The sequence below is a fragment of the Aulostomus chinensis genome, chromosome 6 (genome assembly GCF_037954235.1).
Source record: "Aulostomus chinensis isolate RoL2024-O1b breed Wild chromosome 6, RoL_Achi_v1.0, whole genome shotgun sequence".
Taxonomy (NCBI): domain Eukaryota; kingdom Metazoa; phylum Chordata; class Actinopteri; order Syngnathiformes; family Aulostomidae; genus Aulostomus; species Aulostomus chinensis.
In genome coordinates, this window is record NC_141325.1 from 20,908,073 (window position 1) to 20,926,733 (window position 18,661).

Genomic DNA, 18,661 nt, shown 5'->3' on the forward strand with positions numbered 1-18,661 from the left:
TTCTGACATTTCTCTGGCCATCGTGGTCTGTATTTAATTTACAATAATAAAGGGCAGTTTGCCTTTTACATATTTCTGTTGTGGTTTGGTTTATGTTGCTTACCTTAACCCTAGATTCTTTAGGGATGTAATAGCCATCATAGGTAAAGTAGGCCTGGGAGGAGGTGGTGGGAGGTCCACATTATCGGGCATCAATAGAACCACATTGCAGTGCCTGTTAATCTGGTTTTTGCACTTTTTCAAGAGCTCCTCACACATAACACCATTGACCAAAGACCGGACTCTTACTGGTCTATGATACAAATATTTTCTGGTGTCTGAAAATAGCAATGCACCATGGTTGTGCCAGGCCATGCCTCATTTAAAAAATTAAGCACCTGCTGGCACAGATGGTGGGCAAGTTAATTTGCTAGTTAAAGGGTGAGGGTGCTTGCCATGAAAATGCCATTTATGCCAGCTTCTGGCTTGTGATGATGCTTGTGCCTGACCAAGTGCCAACTTGCAGCATGCTTAAAATACAGCCCGAAAAGTTGTGTTTGCAGTCGTTGGGGATTTTGTCATGTCACCAGTGTAATAAAAGATCCTTTGGCAGTTCTAGTGTTGAAATAAACATTATATGACTATGTCTATGAATGAAAATGAAATTACTGCCTTGTAGATTGTGGTAAAGTAAAATTTTTAAATGGCATAAAATGTAAATAAACAGGCAGAGCATATGTACCTCAAGTTTATATTCCACTGTGGTCTTAAGTAAATGTACTGATAGTTGAATTTCATCATTGGTAAAAGGGCATGGTTTGGGGCAGTATGTGCTCAAGGGCTCTGAGGTTGGACAGGGGAACCGGAACATGCCAGGGATAACAGATATTTATTGTTTCAGGTCGTGTTCAGCTGCTGTCAGCAGTTTATGTGAGCTGTGTACTGTGACAGCAGAGCAGGCTGTTTCTGTCTACTACTGGTGTAAAGAATTTTTAACTCGCTCTATTTATGTAAATATGAACACAGCAGACTTTTCGCAATGTGCATAGCCACCAGCCATCTGTACAACTTCACAAACTGACAGCAACTCTGCACACACGTTCATATGTGTGAGTGAGTAGGTATTTGTGTTTCTGATATAAAGTCTAACCTTATGAGGACCTGTAGTCTTAAAGGAGACCAAAGACCAGCCGTAATGCAAAACACAATTTCCTGGTCTTGGCTAGGCTGTGTGTAATGTTAGTGTCTGTCCTCTTGGATGAATGGCTGGCTGTCTCAAGTCAAAGAGATTGATTTCCTAACAAGAAATTCATCAAAGTGGAGTATTTGGCACGGATTTAGGATTAGGTTAGTGTTTAAAAAAGGGACCTATTTGTCATGGGGTGGTGATTGTTTATATAATGCAAAATCACAATAGGAACTCCTCCTCTGCAATTTCCTGTTGTGGTCACACTGATGTTTATTTGCTGTTAAGAAGTACAAGTGACATAGGAATCTTAACTGCATTACACAATACTTCTATATTGACTGCCATTCCATCCATCCATCCATTTTCTACCACTTATCCTGTTACAGGTCGCAGGGGGGCTGGAGCCTATACCAGCTGTCTTCGGGCGAGAGGTGGGGTACACCCTGGACAAGTCGCCAGTCCATAGCAGGGCCAACACAAATAGACAGACAACCATTCACACTCACAGCCACACCTAAGGTTAATTTTGCATTTCAGCTGGCTCACTTTGACTCGTGTTGGATCAGTACAGCTCGGTACGGGTGCGTTTCGACTAGCACTGGGTACCACATCAGGGTGGGTGGACTCACCTGCCGAGAGTTCCCAGGCGTAATTTGTGTGCGAAAAAACAACAACGGACGACATGGTGGCAGTGTTATGCCTGTTGCCACAGTGGCTTTTGCTCAAACTAAAAGTAGGGCCAACAGACAAACAAGGCTTCAAGCAGCAAAATAGAACACCCAAGAAAAGTATAAAAGACTTTACCAAGCGATCTACCAGTTTTCCGCCGAACCAAGATGATACAAAGTAGATGATGTAAGTGGATAAGTTACCCAATCAGCGCCCCAGTATGTGTTTGTCACATTTTAGTCCCCGCTTGGCTCGCTTGGAACCCCAGCGGAGCAGGGACCAAAATGGTAATGGTTAATACCACGTTGGGGCCAGTGAAAACGGGACAAACCAACCCGACCCCACCCGACAAGTTCTGAAGTGAGCCAATGGAAACGCACCCTTAGAGTCTCCAATTAAACCAGTCCCCTCTTGCACGTCTTTGGACAGAGGGAGGAAGCCAGAGTATCCGAAGAAAACAATAATAATAATAATAAATGCAACAATAATAATTATAATAATAATAAGCATGGTGGTGCAGTGGTTAGCACTGTTGCCTCACAGCAAGAAGGTTCCTGGTTCGAGCCCTGGCTTGGTCACAGGATCTTTCTGTGTAGGGTTTGCATGTTGTCCCTGTGCCTGTGAGGGTTCTCTCTGGGTACTCCGGCTCCCTCCCACAGTCCAAAGACATGCAAAATGGGACTAGGCTGATTGGATACTCACTTAACAGTTAACTTAACAGTTTAGGTGGTAGAAAATGGACTGATGGATATTATTATTATTTTTATTATTATTATTATTATTAAGCATTTTCATTAACTGCAAAACTTGTGTATGACAACCCATGAAAATCCAACTGTACCAACAGGTCTTGGAAGGACAATGGATCTGCTGAATAAATGGAGCTAGGGCTGCAACACAAAAATTGATTTGATTATTAAACAGATGACAATGTCATTACTTATTTGTTGGGCAGCAATTGGTTGACCCACAGCGGCTCTACTTCCTGTGTGGCAGTGCTGAGCAGAGTGCATATGTCTAAGCTTATAATATAGTACAACACAATAAAACAAAAATATGTTTTGGCCTTAACACAAACATATCAAGGAAAGACGACTACTGTTGAGTGTAATGAAAAATAAATGTCTACCTATAATCATCAGATTTTAAACCAAAAGCTTCAAAGTCCCAGTTGCTGGGTCTCTCCTCAAGCTTGAAATTAAGTGACCCCTTGTGTGACTTTTAGTTTTACTTCCAGATTCCAACAGAATATAGGATTATTATTAAGTGTGGTGGGGTATATGCGCTGCCACTAGGGGGCGTGCCAGATAAAAAATGTGATCGCAGTTTGGAGTGTTTTTTAAGTGGGATTTTCCCAAACAATAAAGACATGTAAATAAACATACATACATACATAAATCAATTTTCTTCCACTTATTCCTGTTAAGGGTTGCGGGGGGGCTGGAGCCTATCCCAGCGGTTTTCGGGCGAGAGGCGGGGTACACCCTGGACATGTTGCCAGTCCATCGAAGGGCCAACACATATAGACAGACAACCATTCACACTCACAGTCATACCTACGGTCAATTGTCAATTTAGAGAATCCAATCAGCCTAGTCCCCAATTGCATGTCTTTCGACGGTGGGAAGAAGCCGCAGTACCTGGAGTGAACCAACGCAGGCACAGGGAGAACATGCAAACTCCACACAGAAAGATCCCGTGCCCAAGCCGGGACTCAAACCTGGAACCTTCTTGCTGTGAGGCGACAGTGGTAACCACTGCACCACCGTGCCACCTGTAAATAAACATTTCTTTTGTAAAATTTAAAATCAAAAGCTGACATACTAATAAATGCAGGCTATTCCAAATGCACTTCATCTTAAGATGAAGTGTAGAGGAAGTTATCTTCTACGCACTCTATGAGGGATTGCTGCATTTTTTTCCCAAAGATGTGGGGAATGGGGGGTGCGTCAGCCCAGTTAGGATATAGAAGGGGGTGACGCAAATAACATTTTGCAATTGCTGTCTTAGACAGTCAACTACTTAGCCAAGCAAGACTGACATTGCTGCTTAACATAACTCCGAAGGACACCAAATAAACAAACAAACATTCTTTTCTGGGTCAATTACAGATAAAATTTATGAGGAAAGACAGTAAAATTACCAAAAAGTATTGTATTGCAACCATATTTTTGTCAGTAATATAACGTACGATAAATGTAGTCTGTTCTTTAAATACACGATGAACTTTTGATGACTAATATTCTTTCATTTCTCTTCACTGATCACAATTAAAAAATTTTTGCGGTGTTTAAAACACTCCCTGGGGAGTGACTTGGTGTCCTTTGGGGTGAAGAGAAAAAGGATTTATTACTTCATGTAACAGAATCTTGTAGCATATTTATGCATACTGAAAACTACAATGCAGTTGTCATAGAGGTATTATTTGCTGCTTAAATAATTAAAGGCTGAAAAATTAACATAATACATGGAAATTTAATACACGTGGTGTTCTAATACATCTTTTTTAATAGACAACAGTTATAATGAAAATTGATAACTGATGTTAGCCTGGGAAAATAAAACCTAAACTATCCATCCATCCATCCATCCATCGTCTTCCGCTTATTCCTGTTAAGGGTCGCGGGGGGGCTGGAGCCTATCCTAGCGGCTACGGGCGAGAGGCGGGGTACACCCTGGACAGGTCGCCAGTCCATCACAGGGAAAACCTAAACTATCTCTTTCATAATTCAATGACAGGTTGCAACCCTCATCATGACTTTTCCTATAAAAGTCCATGATTTATCCAAAAACTAAAGTCTAGTCATCCACATCATCACATCTACATTCCCACGCACAACACGCACCCTGCTGGGTGTGGGTGGCTGTCGGCCGCTGGCGGACCTCTTGGAGGACTCTGGTCGGGTCTCGGGCCAGAGGGGCCCTATGCCCCTGGGCTCTGCTCATGCTGTGGGGGAGGTGCCCGACGGGACCGGGGTCCTCTGGCCCCGTCTCTCTGTGGGTTGCTTCCGGGTGAGGATTGCTGCTCCTATGCTTTCCTACGGGTCCTGGCATGGGATGGGCCTGTGGCTGTTTCCTGGGGGGAGGGGTGGCCTGGGGCTCCCCGTGTCCTGGGGGTTTCTGGGTGCTCTGGTGGCCTGGTCCTGACCTGCCTGCTATCCTGGACTGGGGGTGGGATGTCCTGGCCCCCCCACATCAGCTACAGCCAGCTACGCACAGCATCCAAGACAAACCGTAGCACACACACATACACATGCGTATACACACATACACGCATGCAGCGCACAACTGACCCATAATCACACACTCAGACATTTATCTAAAAATTATATTAAACCAAATGGTAAGCCTGCACCGGAAACTCTGCAACCACTGTTTTTTCCTTTTTTTTTTCTTTTCTCCTCTATGTTGTTGTTGTTAGTCCCCCCCCCCCCCCCCCCGTCTTCCCTATCCTGTCCCTGTTCTCTCTTTCTATCCACTCCTGAGCCTCAGTCCGGTGGCTTTATCAATGAACCAATACCATTCCTAATAAAATTAAGCATAAATGGCAATAGGAGGAGTTTATCAGATTCCTCCTATGCAGAGTAAAACTGCTTCAGTACAACATGGCACCAGGTTCATTGATGCTGCTTGCCCCTGCTGCTGAACAGGACAGGTTAAAAAAAAAAACTAAAAAAAAACCTAAAGAGTTAATTAATCAAAAATGTGCTTACTTCAGGTTTCAGTGATCACACACACACAGGATATTCAGAACAAGTGCTACATCATGATGACTTCTGTCTGATTCCTGAAAGCTTTGAATGATACATTCAGTCTGAACAGCAGCCTTTAGAGCCAAAAGCTTTCACATTATTTCATAGTGATGTCATTTTAAAGCTGTAGCCAAAAGAGCTTGAGAAAAGCCCTGAATGGAATTACAAAGAGGGATTTCCTCAGCAAGAGCGCAGATGCAAGCGCCCCCCCCCCCCCAAAAAAAAAACTGTCACATGTGCTAAAGCCAAATTTGTTTACTTGTTTTGGAAAGTATACTGACACTACTCATTTATTTTCTTTAACTTAAACGTCTCACTCCTGTTTCAGAATATAAAATTGTTTTACTGTAGCTTTAAGTTAATGTCCCTAGCAGAGGAGAGAAGCCTCTTCCTTAACTGTTTGCTCCGGAGAGAGCAATCACCTTCCGAGACATGCAGATTGTTGTTTATGTTCTACAGTAGGTATAGAAAAGTAGCAAATACTGCATGAGGAAAAAGAATACGCAGCAGGTATACAAAGTTATGTTAGTTTGGAACCCTGCTGGAATTTTAAATGGTATATATCAAGATTTTGTTGTTTCTGTTGCAATATCAATATTTATTCTATTGTTCAGAAACAAACACCAATGCTTAATGTCTTTCCCTTCTCATGTACAGCTTGGCAGACATTTAAGAGTGAAAAACTGAGTGCAGAGAGTGATAATTGTTGATAAAACAGGACAGGTCATCTTGAAATCTGTTGGGGTTTTTTTTGGGGGGGGGTTTAAATAGATAATTTAAAAACTATTAAGGGTACTTGGAATACTTAAGTTCTTTTACTCAAAAATGAACTTTCACCATTATTCACAGCCGTGTGTTTTACCACTGTTGTTCTTGGTAGTTTAACTGAAATGCATGGTGGACAGAAGAAAAGTCCCTGGCAGCAGGCTAACCCGACAAATATAGTGTTAGTTCAAAGTGCTGGCTAAATCAATGGGGGATTGCAGGCTTGCCCAACAACATCAAATAAAAGTGCTCGGATTTCAGAGTAAATACAATCGTGTTCACTTTTTAAACACGTCTGCTTCGAAAACACGTCACGACGTAGCAGTCGACAACTCTGAAACTTATGAAACCAACCAATCTCTGTTTTGGGTGGGAAAATGTGACTTTTTCCACTTTCAATTGAGTAAGTTCATATATTCTTGAATACAGGTTCGACACAGTCACCCAGTTTCATCGGGCTGACCCACCCCATCTAGGACACAAAACCCCGCTGTCACAGTTACTGTACATTCCTAAATGGTCACAGTGTATTACAAAGTGTCTGATACGTTATATTCAAATATAACACAAAGTAGACAATACCTTCCATGGCGATGCATTGTAAAACTGTGTTCCCATTCCAGTTCAAAACACAAGAACAATCCAGGTTTCAAAAATGTTCGAGGGAAAGAAAAGTGGATACTCATCTAGTCCTTTCAAAAATACGGCTTAAACACGTTTGACTCAAGACAAAGCACATGTATTTGCGTTCAGCTGCGCCTGAGAATTCTTTACAGCAGACAGCGTATAAACTGCAAGAATATCCTAAAAAAAAATTAAACTCTTGAACTACTCCAGTTGTTCGGACCACCGTTTCTCAGTAGTCTGACGTATGGATGTGTTTGGGATAATCGATGAGTTGTCGGCGGTCCTCCTGTCGACAGCAGGCGGAGTCAAAATATTCAGATTCGATGTGTCAACTGTTATTTCCCCGAACTGCGCCTCACAGGCACCACTTCCTCTATAAGGCACAACAACCAACCAGTGTTAATGTCCAATAGGTGAAACCCCGGTGTGTTTGTGACAACTGCCACTAGATGGCAATACGATAGCACTGCCGCCATTTTGGAAAGAAATGCAATAGGAATACAGAGTAACGTCAGTAACAAGATGACAGAGAAAAAGAGTATAAAAGAAAACAATACACTCAAACATACAAGTTTAACTGTTCCTTGGAGAAAGCAAGGCAAGCTGTTATTTTCCTTATCAGTTATTGGAATATGTAGATTCATAAGCAGCCAAAGCCAGGAAGGAAAGCAATTTTTTTAAAATCCTTGCCTCCTGCTGGGGGAGGCTACAGACCTGAAGAAGCTCAAGCAGCCACCGGTAGCACTACCTGCTCACGTCCCTGTCTGTCCATCAGTCTCCTTCCATTTCCCTCCCTCTTTATCTCTGTCCCTCTCTTTCTTTCTGTACTCATCTTTCTCCATTATCTGTCTTTTTCTACTCTTTTGCTCTCTTTCCCCCCAACCGGTCAAAGCAGAAGGTCGTCCCCATTGAGCCTGAATCTGCTTGATGTTCCTCCCTGTTAAAGGGAAGGTGTAGTGGCCATTTGTCTACAAAACAAAACAAAAAAACCAAGGAAAAATTTCAAATCAAACTTTCTATAATAAAAACTCAAAAGGCCACTTTTGCACCGTGGGTTGTGGTGTACACGGATGGGAAAAAAACATAAGGTCCAAACGAATGTCCAGTTTCAACAAAAAACATGGTTTATTCCCCCCAAAATCAAGCAAACACAACAAAGAAAAATCCTGTGCCTCTCCGATCCAATAAAAAAAAACATTAGCCCACCCAGGTGCGTGCTGGCCCCCTAGTGTGCGCTTACCTATATAACCTGTGAAGCCTCCCTTCCGTGCCCAAATGAAACAAAATATATTATTATAACAATAATAATAATAATAATAACTAAAGACCCACACTAAAGAAATTATAACTAGCAGAATACTAACAGAAATTTAATCATAAACGAATAAAAATAAATAAATTGATTGAGAATAATGACATCTGAACACTAAACTAAATATATACTCAAAGAAATAACACTAAATAGCTCCAACACTCCGGCCCCTAATTGTGCATTCAATCACAATTACTTAAATTTTCAAAGGAGCTATTCAGTCAACCCCAACCTATAACTAGACAGTCTATCACAGTAGCTTCAGTTCACTTTCTTCTTTTTGCAGCAGCGGTTGTAGCCACCAACTCTCTCTTTGTGATGAACCTGAAATAAAACAAAACGATAGAGACAGAAGATAGAGAAAAAGAGAGAGAAAAGAAAAAAATGGTCCATGATGTCACACTCCTGCTTCCAGCAGCAGGCAGAGCTTCGTCACCGGCCTCTCCATGATACTGGTTCTTGTTCGAAGGCGCACGGAGCACACCAGGCCCTTTGCATCTGCTCTCACATCCAGAATTTTCCCCATCAGCCAAGATCTTCTTGGGCCTGTGGCATCTGCAATGAGGACGATGTCTCCAGGAGTAAGACTTCTTCTCGGTCTTGTCCACTTTTGTCGCTCTTGCATCATTGGTGGGTATTCAGAAATCCATCTCCTCCGAAAGAGCTCTGCCATGTATTGTGTTTGCCTCCACCTTTTCCTGATGTACAGGTCACTGTGATCAAAGAGTCTTGGCGGCATGACTGGCTTGCCCTTCAACGTCAGAATGTGATTAGGTGTGAGCGCCTCAAGGTCATCTGGGTCATCAGAGACTTTTGTAATTGGTCTGTCATTCAATATCAAATCAAATCAAACCCTTCATTGTCCAGCATTTGCTGTTTGAGAACTCAAGTGAGAACACTCTTCACAGAACGAATCAAGCGTTCCCACACACCGCCATGATGGGAAGCTGCAGCTGTGTTAAAGTTCCACTTTATGCCATCCTGCACCAAAGCTCTCTGAATGTTTCCATGATTTAAACCAGCCAGACTTTCTTTCGGCTCCCTGTTGGCTCCAACAAAGTTTGTACCATTGTCAGACCTGATGGTAGAGCCTGGGCCTCGTCTACAGATGAATCTCCGAATAGCATTTATACATGAAGCTGCATCCAATGTATGTGCCACCTCCAAATGCACAGCACGGCTGGTCAAACAAGTGAAAAGCACTCCATACCTTTTAACAACACTCCTGCCTCTTTTAACGTCGATAGGCCCAAAATAGTCAACCCCGACATCTGTAAAAGGGGCTCTGTCAGGCAAAACTCTTTCCTCAGGCAAGTCAGCCATTTTCTGTTCAATAAGCTTCCCCCTGTTGCACCTACAAACCACACAGTCAGATATCACTTTCCTTGCAGCAGTATTTGCATTGATGATCCAGTACCTCTGACGCAGTCTGGACAGCATGTGATTTCTTCCTGCATGTCCCAGTTGATGATGAATGTGGCGCAGAATCAGTACAGACAGAATGACTGGATGTTTAGACTCTGCTGGCATTGCTGCTCGACCCAGCCGACCACCTACTCTTAGGATTCCATTATCCATCACAGGATCCAGTCAGTACAGTGGACTCCCCTTTTACAACCACTCTTGAGTGATGCGATTTCAGCTTTAAATTTGTGTTCTTGTGCATACTGAATGATTGACTGTTCTGCTTTCTCACAATCTTCAGGGGTCAGACTCTGTCCTCTGGATTTTCCTTTCCACTGCAGATCCTTGAGTCTTCAGTTCATCCTTATTGAAGTCTGCAGAGGCACACAACTCCTTTCTCTTCTGTCCCAATAACAGAAGAGTTCATTTGACCCTCAGCAACCAAGCAACAGACGTTTTTAGTTTCATCCAAGATGAAAAGTAACAAAGCAGGTGATCTGTGGCGCACTCAGGCTCCACAACAGCAGAATTCACGGTCAAATCCTTTCTGACCTCGGGATCATCTACAGGAGTCACATCCAGATCAGCATCCAACTTAGGCCAAACCTCCTTTGGCTCACAGAGAAACTTTGGACTGTTTATCCATCTCCTGCCTTTCAGAAAAGCCTCTGCCCTCATTCCTCTTGACAAATCATCCACTGGATTCTCCTTTGATCCAACATATCTCCACTGATCGACATTTGCTGCTTCTCTGATGATGGAGACTCTGTTTGCGACAAAAGTGTGAACTCGCCTGGTTTCATTACGAATTGTTACAACCAGCTCATTTTAAGGGAAAAGGGGAAGTAACATAAAATGAACCAAGATTTTAGAGGGTTCCAAAGAAGTATTTAATTAATAAAAGTTGCTTTTTTGTACAATGAAAGTGAGGCAGATAACTAATGGAGTGCTGCAAGATAAACAAAATGAGAACAACGGAAGACTCTAACCTAGAGTTATTGGCTAATAACTCGTACAAAAAAAGGGTAGATCACAAAACCAAACAGCATCCAAACCTAGAGTCAAACAGTATAAACTAGTGCCTCACAAGATTACAAGGTGTCAGAGTTGAGGTAACAGAGCAGTCTGAGACGAGTAGGCACAGGAGCATGGCTGGCTACAGCCTGCTGCGGAGCGTTGGTCTGTCAACTTCTTATTAGGCAGTCTGCCGGTGATTGGCTGATCATCCGTCCAACCAGGGGCCGTCTACACAGGTATCAGCAGTATTGTCCCTGAGAGCGATCACACACCTATCCACATGCACACTCGCAACACTCACACAAAAGGGGGAGAACCTCCAAACGGCTGTGGCCGTAACACGAATGTATTTAAGAACAGTTGTGCTGTCAGTCCAAAAAACTGACTTCTCCAGCTTCAGGTGCAACTATTTCTGAAGCATTTTATCAACTCAGACTGCAAGAACTGCCGCTGTAAGTTCCAGTTGAGGAATTGTTGTATGCTTCAGTTGAGCAACTCTGGCCTTTCCCAACAGAAATGCAACCTGAGCTCTGTTGTCCTTTTCCAGTCTCGAATACGACACTGTTCCATATCCAGCTTGGCTGGTGACAGAGAAGTGGTGAAGCTGTGCTGTGTCGGGGTCTCCAAAATCTCTGGATTTAATACAGCGATCCACACTGAACTCAGCCACCTTCTGGAGATCCTCGGCCCATTCAGACCACTTCTTAGAGAGGGATTAAGGGATGGCTTCGTCCCACCCCAAGCCTCTCCTACAAAGCTCCTGTAGCAACAGTTTGGCAGGCATAGTGAATGGGGCCACAAATCCTAAGGTGTCGTACAGTGAGCTGACCACTGACAAAATGCCTCTTCTGGTTTGTGGCTGTTCCTGCAGTGAGGTCCTAAGCTTGAACTTGTCAGTTTCAATGCACCACTGTAGTCCCGATACTTGCTCCATCGGAAGTTGATCCACATGATCATTAAACTGCTTAACCAGCATCTCCTGAAGGTGTTTGACAGAAATCAGGTTGGATTTTACAGCAAAGCAGTCATTTTTATTCCTGTTGCTCCCACCATGAATTGGACCATTAATGACCCAACCAACTCTGGTTCTAACTGCATAAGTTCCCTCATCCTGGCTGTTGATTAGCTCCCAAGGCTCCATCACCTTTACTGCCGCATTTCCAATGAGCAAATCAACTCCTTCATCAATGTCGTGAAGTTGAACATCCTTGAGATACGACCACTGATCAACATCCTCTTGTCGTGGAATATTGAGTTTGGAAACAGGCATATCCCTTTGTGTTAAGACATCAGGTAACTCAGTAAAGTCATTCATGTTGATACCTGACACTTCAAGACCGGACAGCACAGGAGCATTTACGATCTTCCTTTGATTCATTGTTCTTAACAAAATACTTGTCCTTTTGCCCTTCAAGTTCAATCTTCTTGCCAATCTCTCTGTACAAAATGTTCCTGAACTCCAGGGTCCAAGAATGCAAATGTTTGCACAGATTTGTTGCTCTTCTGGCTCTTGACTTTGACTGCAACAATAGAAAAGGTTGAGGCATCTTCGTGACCGGCCCCAATATGACCACAAGTCTGAAACACTGCTGGTGGAACATTTGAAGAGCTCACAGACTGCAGATCAGAGGATGTTCCTTTATTCTGACACTCTATGTGAAGGACACTTGGGTGCTTTTGATGACACACCTTGCAGTCCAAGCGACTCCCACAGTCTTTGCTAGTGTGGCCCACTTTCAGACAGCCAAAGCAGATTCCCTTTTCTTTAATGAAATTAATCTTGTCCCAGTGTACTTTCACTTTGAACTGTGAGCATTGATCCAATGAATGAGTGCCTTGTGAACAGAACAGGGAGTTGAGAGTGGAGGGCTTGGCCTTGTTTCCTGTATGTTGAGTCCTGATTCTTTCATTGACTGCAGTGACATTGGTGGCAAGACTGCTTTCCTTTTTCCTTTGCTTGTAGTGGCTAGCAGAGGATGTTTTGGAGTGTGTGAGCTGTGGGTCTTGGATGTTACCAAAAACTGGATCTGAGGAAAGTTTGACTTGTCTTTCAATAAACTCCACAAGATCAGTGAACATTGCTCTCTCACCCCTTCATTCCTGCAGATCACAAGTGACGTTTCTCCATTTTTCCCTCAACTTATAAGGAAGTTTCAAGACCTCATGTTTGATGGTAAGTCCAGCTCTTACATGTGCATCAGTTGTTCCGTTAAATTTGCACATCCATGCAGAAACAAGGAGAATGATTGCAATCCTTTGATGTCCTCGCCTTTAACAGGTGTCCAGTTGAGTACCTTTTCCATATATGCCACAGATATTTTATGTTTGTTTCCCAAGTGCTCTGTAAGAAGGCTTTTAGCTCTGTGGTATCCCTGCCCTGATGGTAAAGGCTGACAACTGTGCACCAGGTCCCTTGGCTGCCCCCTGGTGTACTGTTCAAGGAAGTGTAGACAATCACTCAAATTATCTGTTTTAGCCTTCACCCCATTTTAAAAGGCCCTGATAAAAGATCTATATTGGAGAGGGTCTCCATCAAACACAGATATGTTCCTGGATGGGAGGACTGAACACAGATTTTGTTGGACAAGCAAAGCAGCGATGTCATTCTGTCTTTGCATAATGGTTACAATGTCAATTTGACAGTTGTCAGTCAGAGGCTGGGTCTGACGGTGAGCGTTTCCCATTTGAATTCCATTTACATTTTACATCACAGGAACTGGAGCATCAACCTTTCATGTCATTTCATCCATTTGTTTCATGCGTCTTTGCTTAGACTTGACAAGTGGTGGTTGGAGTACAGGAGCAGACAAACCCAGAACATGACCCTTTCTATCCATGAAGTCTGGAACGAAGGTGTTGGCATTGGCTTTTAATTTCACTCACTCTCCATGGCTTACTCCTTTCAAAATAAGAGTTCATGCCGTTTGAAAGTTTTGAGCCACACTGTGAACTGTTTTCCAAGACCAGAAGCTTTGCCTTTGTTGCTACCAGTTCCGTTTCAAGCTCAAGTTGCTCCTTTTCTCTCCTTAGTTTTTCCTGTTGCGCTTCTATTTCATGTTTCCTTTTTTGCACAGCGATGCGCTCCTCCAGCGCTGCGTTATCGGCCTCATCTTTAATGTGAGCAGATGATGTCAAGGAAATCCACGAGAGCTAAGAGTGTGCTTTAACAGAGCTTTCCTTTACACTTGGAACATTGGAGACACTATCTTTAGGATTTATATCATCAGCAACACATTGATCATCAGGATTGTCTTCATTTGTGTCGGCACATGGATGACTTGCGTCAGGAAGCCAGCCTTTTACCTTCTTTGTGAAATCACAATATTCTGTCATTTTGTCTGTGAAGTATTTGTTTTGTCTTTCAACTTCATCTTTGGGCAAAGGTAGACTCATAAAAGATTCATGGATATCAGGTGTGTCTTCGTAACACTTAATGAACACAGAGAGCTCATTCTTTATCGAATCAACATTTTCCTTTGATGCGATGAGCACATTCATGTTTTCCATACACCTTGAGGCTTGTTTGCATTTTGCGCTCCGTTTTTCCCGGAGTGTTTTCACACTATGCACAATGTAAAACAAACCACGCTGGATTGTTTGGCATGACGGACACCATTGACGCGTCCACCACCCGCAATATCCCCACTATATATAATTTGAGTCCTGTTCTGTATTGTACTGCCCCCTGTTTAATGCACACTTTATTCATTGTCCATCCATCCATTCATTCTCTTCCGCTTATTCCGGTTAAGGGTCGTGGGGGGCCTGGAGCCTATCCCAGCGGCTACGGGCGAGAGGCGGGGTACACCCTGGAGAGGTCGCCAGTCCATCACAGGGCCAACACATAGAGACAGACAACCATTCACTCACACAGTCATACCTACGGTCAATTTAGAGTATTCAATTAGCCTAGTCTCCAATTGCATGTCTTTGGACGGTGGGAAGAAGCCGGAGTACCCGGAGAGAACCCATGCAGGCACAGGGAGAACATGCAAACTCCACACAGAAAGATCCCATGCCCAAGCCAGGACTCGAACCTGGAACCTTCTTGCTGTGAGGCGACAGTGTTAACCACTGCACCACAGTGCCACCAATTTATTCATTGTTTTAATTTAATTTAATTTAATTTATTCTGTGCATCACAGTTTGATGTAATGCATAAGGGTCATCCTTTTGTGTTAATGGCTTAATAGTTAAAGTACTTCAGTTAGTACTAGTAATCATTACTATTATATTTGTTGGGCTTGAGTTTATAATTTCTTTTTTTTACCCTGTGCATCTTTTGTTTTGTTTGTAGTTCTGGACAGTACATTGGTCTAACACTAATAAACATGCTGCATTTGCAGAAAGCAACTATTTACCTACTCCCATGTTGATATGATTAATATGAAAAAAAATAAAAAAAAAATAAAAATATCAGTTTAAGGTGGATTTAGAGCAGATAAAAAAAATATGTGATAAATCTTGAGTTAACTATGGACAACCATGCAATTATTCGGATTAATTTTTTTTTAATCAACTGACAGGTCTAATACATATATGTTTGAAATGTCCCTCTCACCCTGGTAGGGTGTCATCGTCCTCGTCGTCCTCTGCTTTATCCAGCTGGTCCGGCAGCAGCCTCAGCAAGGAAGCCCAGACTGTCCTCTCCCCAGCTACTTCCACCAGCTCTTCCGGGGGAATCCCGAGGCGTTCCCAGGCCAGCTGAGAGATACAATCCCTCCAGCGTGTCCTGGGTTGGCCTTGGGGCCGGTTGGGCACGCCTGGAACACCCCCTGGAGGAGGCTTCCAGGAGGCATCCTCACCAGATGCCCGATATTATCTCAACTGACTCCTCTCGACATGGAGGAGCAGCAGCTCTACTCTGAGCACCTCCCGAATGATTGAGCTTCTCAACCTTTCTAGAAGGGAAAGCCCATCCACCCTGCGGAGGAAACTCATTTTGGCTGCTTGTATTCACGATCTTGTTCTTTCGGTCATTACCCAAAGCTCATGACCATAGGTGAGGGTTGGAACGCAGATTGACCGGTAAATCAAGAGCCTCGCCTTTTGGCTAAGCTCCCTCTTCACCACAATGGACTGGTTTAGCACCCGCATCACTGCAGATGCCGCCCCAATCCGCCTGTCAATCTCCCGCTCCATACTGCCCTCACTCGTGAACAAGACCCCGAGATACTTAAACTCTTCCACCTGAGGTAGGACATCCCCCGACCTGGAGTGGGCAAACCACCCTTTTCCGGCTGAGGACCATGGCCTCAGACTTAGAAGTGCTTATTCTCACCCGAGCCGCTTCACATTCGGCTGTGAACTGTCCGGAGGTCGTGGCCCGATGAAGCTAAGAGGACCACATCATCTGCAAAAAGCAGAGACGACACCCTCCCGCCACCAAACTCGACCCCCTCCACCACCCGGCTGCGCCTAGAAATTCTGCCCATAAAGGTTATGAACGGAACCGGTGACAAAGGGCAGCCTTAGCGGAGTCCAACCCTCACCTGGAACAAGTCTGACTTACTGCCGGCAACGGGGACCAGACTCTCGCTCCTCCGATAGAAAGACTGGACCGCCCTTTGTAAGGGGCCATCCACCCCATATTCCCGGAGTACCCCCCACAGGGTGCTCCTGGGAACATGGTCATAAGCCGTCTCCAGATCCACAAAACACATGTGGACTTGTTGGGCAAACTCCCATACCCCCTCCAGCACCCTAGCGAGGGTGAAGAGCTGATCAACGGCTCCACGGACGGGACGAAAACCACACTGCTCCTCCTTAATCTGAGGTTTGACTACCGCCCTGACCCTCCTCTCCAGTTCCCTGCCATAGACCTTTCCAGGGAGGCTGAGGAGTATGATCCCCCGATAGTTGGAACACATCCTCTGGTCCCCTGTCTTAAAGATGGGGACCACCACCCCGGTCTTGTCGGGTGGTTCTTTTTCATCCTGTAGCTCAGGTCTTCTGTGCAGTATCTTAGCTGTTTCTTGGACTGCGCTCTTCTGGACTGAGGTTTCAGGTGTTCCTGGAATCTGCTGGAGCCACTGTCCAAGTTTGGGAGTCACCACCCCAACTGCTCATACTACCACGGGAACCACGTCAGCCTTGACCATCCTCATCTGTTCTTTTGACCCCTGGTATTTGTCAACCTTCTCATGTTGTTCTAGACATCCAGTAAGGGTCCTTAGGCAAGGCCTCTAATGCTACACTGCCCTACCTCAGGGCATACAAATGATAGTCATACCAACTTGGATGTCTCCCGGGTCAACAAGGTCTGTGTCAGTTGCGAGGCAACCAGGGCAATCTGATGAAAAATGGGATAATGGAACAAGACACTTTTGGACGAGTGCGGAAAATACTTAATTGTTGGAATGCTACTTTACGAGCAATCCCAGAGAGAGGGGATGAATGCAGAGAATGCAGGACCAAGGGATACTTCGCAACCCCTAATCTAGGCAAACATAGAAACAACTGTTAGCCCATTGTTCCAACATCCGTAACCAAAAACTTCTTTCACAACAACAGATTAATGATACAATGCTACAGCAAGGGGGAGCGAGGTCAACAGGTCAGCGTGTCCCCCCACAAACTGAGATTGGGTAGTTCCAGGCAACTCCAAGTTCAGGGAACAGAATATAGGCTATGAACCTATTTTATAGGATTACCCCTCTTCTGTACAGGAAGAGGTGTAGCTATGAAAAATCACGAATAAAAGTCACTCCACTAAAAGGAGTAATAAACACAGTAGGCTATCAAAGGTTAATCGTGAATGAAATGAAAATCACTCAAGCTACGGAGGAAACAAGACTTGAAATAAAAAGCAGTAACAATAAAAACACTCCTAAATGAGAGGAGGCACTAAGTTATGTAAAGGTAAGGAAACAAAAGCTATGAAAACATTAACTAAAAACTGGCCTAAGATTAAAAAAAAAACTTCTCACTTGAAGGGAGGAAAAAGCCAATCAATGCTGTGGCAAGGGCTGTGGTCAAAGGGCTGGGGTGAACGCACAGGGACAAAACACAAAGGGAGACGCAGACAATATATAAACACAAGGTAAAGGGGAACAGGGAGAAACACTAAGCAATCAGACAAGACACACGAGGAATGGCAAAAGACCTGAAATGAGAGGAGAGTTAAATTTCAAAAAACATGACAACAAACAAACAAAACATGGACAGGACAAAAACCCAACTTGACTTTACTGTGGTGTGACACAAGAGCTGCTCACCTAAGAAAGAAGATTGTGAACCAACAATCCTGGAACCTCCAATGAATACCGAAACTGAGTTGTCAAGTACCCTCAGAAGATTTATCAGTGGACGTGACAGCTGTGCTACAGCAACCATCACAAATACCAACCACAGTACAGCTAGGGTACAAGCTAGACATGGACATGGAGCATAGAAAGCATGGAGCAATACCCTCCATGGTGGAGAAGGATAAAGGCCAAAATAAAGGCAACATGTAGAGAAGTTTGCCAGCTAGCAGAGCTACAGCAAGGAAACATGGTGAATAAAGGTGTGCCCCAGAATACACCAAGTTATCCATACCAGAGGCACTTGAAAGGCCAAACAAAGGCTAACAACCCTGCCCCCCCCCCCCCACTGACAAGATACACCAAGGAGGTAGAGGCCAGGGGCCTCATGTATCAATACTTGCATGGATCTCATACTAAAAAACTGCCGTTGCAAGAATCGCGAAAGTTGCGTATGCACAAAAAAAAATCCGATGTATCAGTATGTGCGAGCGCCGGAATCCACGTACGTTTCCTTGATACATCCCAATCAGCGTGGAATTGAGCACAGATGTCGGAGTGACCAGGCCTGCCACCTATAAATACGCAAATTCATTTAAATAGGGTCTCCGCTGTTGGCACTCGCAAAACAATGTCAAAGAAAAAAAAGTTCACGACGTGCGAGCTGGAGGTGCTGGTCGGGGAGCTGGAGGAGAGACAGCAG

General features: G+C 44.1%; 1 protein-coding gene across 7 annotated transcripts in view; it reads right to left on the reverse strand.

The window, feature by feature from the left end:
* pdzd2 (PDZ domain containing 2) overlaps positions 1-7,347 on the reverse strand; it is a 96,551-nt gene extending 89,204 nt beyond the window's left edge. For 6 of the 7 annotated variants that reach the window (XM_086206979.1, XM_086206980.1, XM_086206983.1 and 3 more), the window contains exon 1: positions 6,937-7,347. The gene's annotated coding sequence lies outside the window, so the exon portion shown is untranslated. Of the gene's footprint in view, positions 1-4,683; positions 5,031-6,936 lie in introns of those variants that run through there. The other variant, XM_086206981.1, reaches the window with a different exon arrangement.
* Positions 7,348-18,661: the final 11,314 nt, after the last annotated feature.